Source organism: Quercus suber, unplaced genomic scaffold (genome assembly GCF_002906115.3).
Source record: "Quercus suber isolate HL8 unplaced genomic scaffold, Cork oak 2.0 scaffold_360, whole genome shotgun sequence".
NCBI lineage: Eukaryota > Viridiplantae > Streptophyta > Magnoliopsida > Fagales > Fagaceae > Quercus > Quercus suber.
This window is the reverse complement of record NW_027069812.1, coordinates 187,061-190,603: the sequence shown is the minus strand read 5'-3', so window position 1 is coordinate 190,603 and position 3,543 is coordinate 187,061. Positions and strand designations below refer to the sequence as shown.

The following is a 3,543-nucleotide window of genomic DNA, read 5'->3' as shown; positions in this document are numbered from 1 at the left end:
TTTTTTCTTGTGTCTTCTAGTTTCATTTCGTTTTCGAGGACATTACATAATGGACTTGATATCATTGGCTATGTTTTGGGCCTCAATGCTAGCTCCATAAAACCCTCTCTGAAGTAGTCTAATGCAATATAACCCATTCTTTCCCTTCCAATGGTTAGGAATACTGGGCTTTGCAAGCCCCTCCTCATTCAAAAGTTAATCATCTCCCAACGCAAAACAAAAAATTTGTTAATTAAGAAGTAAGAAATCTTTTTTTTTTTTTCATGTAGTTTTAGCATGAGTTTGTTATTGTATAAACTTTGAAGATTTATTTTTAAAATTGGATTATCTTTTGGGACATGTTTTAAACTTTTACTCCACAGCAAAAAGTAACAAGAAACTGAATGAGAAAAATTCCAACTAGCCAAATTATGGGCTGCTCGATTCCCATTTCTTTGGACCCAGTTGAATTTGCACTTGGTTGAAGAACTGTGCCTTAACATGGCTCGGATGTCCTCAACAATCTGCATCAGTGTGTCACCTCCCACCTAATAGGCTTTTCATCATCTTCATATGCTTCCATGATTGTCCTAGTATCTCATTCAATTATGGACTGAGAAAAAAAACCCTTCTTCAATTGCTAGGTCTAAAGAGCATTTTCCATATACTACTATGCTCTTGATTAAATCTTTGAGAGTTGATAATCTAATTAGCAGATTTTTAAAACGGAAAAAGTACCAGTTTTGTCACCAATCCATACTCTCTTGTCTAAGCTTTGAGTTCTTGGGATAGGGATACTCTTAATGGTTGTAATAGAATCTGCATCAATAATTGGACAATTTATGCACATCCCAACTCCCAAAATGTTGATGAAGTACATTAGCCACCATCAGAGGCTGAACCTCTTGAAATCACTTTAAACTTGGTTTTAAACACACATGGAATCTATGGGTCCTTCCAAACCTCAATGTCTACTCCATTCCTCACTAGGTAACCCATACCTTTTTGTTATGGGTTTTTTTGCAACTTTCAATTCCCCTCCACGCCTAGGAAGCAGACCGAGCTCTTTTCCTTTCTAAAATACGATTAGACAACTCCATCACTTACTATAAGATAATAAGAAGTGCTATTATTGGTTCAAATTTGAACTTATTACTGAGAATACCTTTTTGCCCTAATAATAACAATTAGTGACAACCTGCCACTTATGATTTGTTGTAAAAATATTGTGGACATAACATTTCTCTAAGATAATTATTCCCTTCTATATTACTAGTCATTTTTAGATTCATCTTATATTTTTTATTTAGAAAATTCAAGAGAACATCATTTGATACATTGTCTTTAAATTAAAAGGTATAAAATTTTAAAACTATTGTTCTTTTAAACCAAGATAAAACTAGTAAAAACTAAAAACTAAGAATTATCCTTTCATTTCTCCCAAAAAAAAAAATATATATATATATATATATATCCTTTCAGATATACAAGCAAAATGATAAATTAGAAAACTTATTAATATAATATTTATTGACTTTTAAAAAATAATTATATTTTGGGACACTCCAAAATAAAATAAAATAAAAGACTAACAATATGACTATATGAGACCGAAAGTATAGTATCATTACCTTAAGCCACAAGTTTGTTGACCTCTTGAATCCAGTACAAAAAACAATTGTGTCGAATGGATGTGACTTTCCGTTCTTGAATATTATGTCATTGCCTCTTATGTTTAGTATTTCTGCGGGCAATACCTGAGTAATATGTGGAAGAATCAAATAGACAAGCGTTCAAAAAAAAAAGAAAAAAGAAAAAAAAACTGGAGCTTAAAAGATAGAAGATTAAATTATATTATACTACATGATTTACATATGAAGATGAACTACGGCTCCATTTGGATTAGCGTCCAAGGAGTCTGTGTTTTTGTTTTTTGTTTTTTTTTTACCAGCGCCTCTTGCACTGTTTATGAGACATAAACAGTGCATTAAGTTAAATGAACAATATTTTTTTTGTGAACAGTAATTGAAAATTATTATTCTTTTTTTATTTTTTGTGCGTTTGGATACTGCTTATTTTGCACTAATACATATGATTTACACATCTTTACACATGATTTACACATCTTTTTTTAGCAACAACCATTCTCTCACTCAAAACTCTTTACCTGAATTTCTCCGGACTTGATCTTTTTACAGGTACCCACATTAATAAGAGGATACTTGCCATACATTCTTTTCATATAGAAAGGACCTTCTGTAGGCCTTCTTATCCCATACTTGGTCAAGTCCCCATAAACCAGCTTGCTAAGCATGACCACCAAGGATTCCAACAAACTAGGCTTTAAATACTTCACTAAAATTCTGGCAAAGTCCATCATCTCTCGTGAGAGAATATGAATCTGCATATATAATCCAATTAATATTTGGTATTTGTAACCATTATGCATGGTTATATTATAACAAAGCTAATTATATAATAATAAGAGTAAAATTCAAGTTCGTGTATTCCTCAATTAAATTCAATCATGTAGTTGAATTTAACTGGGAGTACAAGTGTACAATACCTAAACAACTGTAACTAATTTTTGTTTTAATAACAATGACCCATGAAAGAAAAAGTATAGCCAAGTTAGATGAGATTAATTTCATACATACCGGACTTCAAACAATAATGGAAGTTTTGACACCATGATTTGCAAGGTCTAAAGCAATCTCCATGCCAGAATTTCCAGCCCCAACAACCAAAACATTCTTGTTTTTGAAATCCTTCCCTGATTTAAACTGAGTAGAATGAAGAACCTCACTAGTGAAAGTGTTTAATCCTTTAACCTCTGGGATATAAGGGTTGGTTGTTTCCCCAGTGGCTACCACTAAAAACTTTGCTCAGTATATCTTAACCTCACCTGAACTTGCATTCCTAGCCTTCACAAACCATCTCTTGGAAACTTCATTGTACTCAGCAGACTCCACATTCCTTTGGTACATAGGACTAATCTTGAAATGGGAGACATAGTCATCCACGTATTGCGTGAACATGTTTTTGGGCACGTATTTGGGATAAGAGGCAGGGAAAGACATGTAAGGGAGTTCACTAAGTTCCTTTGCAAGGTGGAGGTGAAGACGGTCATAGGAGTATTTCTTCCATAGAGAAGCAATACAGTCTTCTCTCTCAAGTATTATGCGTGGGATTGATTGCTGGCTTAGGCAAGCAGCTATGGCAAGCCCAGAGGTGCCTGCTCCAACTATTATTGCTACTTGTTCCTGCATTTTTTTTTTTTTTTTGAATCACTGCTTGCTTGGTGTCCTCTCTTTTGTTATTATAACTAAGGAAGTAAAAAGAGCTACGCAAAGGCTTAGATAATATGGAATGGGTTGCCTTTTTTTATCCACATATTATTGTTTGGTTCATTGTTTTCATTGGTTTTAAAAGGATTTTAACCGGGTTATAATTGGACCAAGTGGTTTGTTATGGTTCACTATTCCGCTTAACTATTTTTACGTAATCCATTCAAATATAACTTCTTCTTTTTCTTTGTTTTTGTGTTTTGTGTTATAAATATGA

The 3,543-nt window shown here is 33.2% G+C and overlaps 1 pseudogene; it reads right to left on the bottom strand.

Annotated features, from left to right (window-relative positions):
• Nucleotides 1-42: 42 nt before the first annotated feature.
• Nucleotides 43-3,248, bottom strand: LOC112003256 (probable indole-3-pyruvate monooxygenase YUCCA10; annotated as a pseudogene).
• Between the last annotated feature and the right edge of the window lie 295 nt (nucleotides 3,249-3,543).